Source organism: Chaetura pelagica, unplaced genomic scaffold, assembly GCF_000747805.2.
Source record: "Chaetura pelagica isolate M959 unplaced genomic scaffold, ChaPel_1.0 scaffold438, whole genome shotgun sequence".
NCBI lineage: Eukaryota > Metazoa > Chordata > Aves > Apodiformes > Apodidae > Chaetura > Chaetura pelagica.
The window spans coordinates 886,931-887,490 of NW_009954113.1; positions in this window are offsets into that span (position 1 = coordinate 886,931).

Below are 560 nucleotides of genomic sequence, written 5' to 3' on the forward strand. Positions count from 1 at the left end.
GCCCTGCTCCGGGGCTGGGGGAGCCTGGCACCCCTGGGGTCCTGCAGGACAGTGGGGCAGATCCCCCCAAGCACACAGGACACCAACTGCTGCTGCTACTTATAAAAGTTATGGTCCAGTGTGGTTCCATCAGCCATTTGTTAGCGCGCAGGTACCAGCGCCCAACTCCATCCAACCTCACATTTAAGCACAGCCTGTTGTTGCTCATAATAACCTCAACCAGTAGCTTTGGGTCAAAATTGCCCCCGAAGTGTGGCCTGCAGGGCAGGAGGGCAGCAGCTGCCGTGGCCTCTCCAGCCGGGCACTGCTGCAGGAGGGAAGCACCGGGGCAAAGGAACGAGGCCGGGCAGGAGGGAGCTCAGCCGTGGGGCAGCCCAGCCCGGCCGCGGGGCACAGACCCCCGAGGGACAAAGAAGGGCCAGGCTGGCACTGCTGGAGGGGTTCGGCTATAAAAATGTCGAGTTTCCAGGTGACAGGGACGCCGTGCCTGCGGGGCCTCGGAGAAGCGGAGGGACTGGGGGGGCTCTGCTCGCCGAGCACTTCACATTAAAACCGCCCCT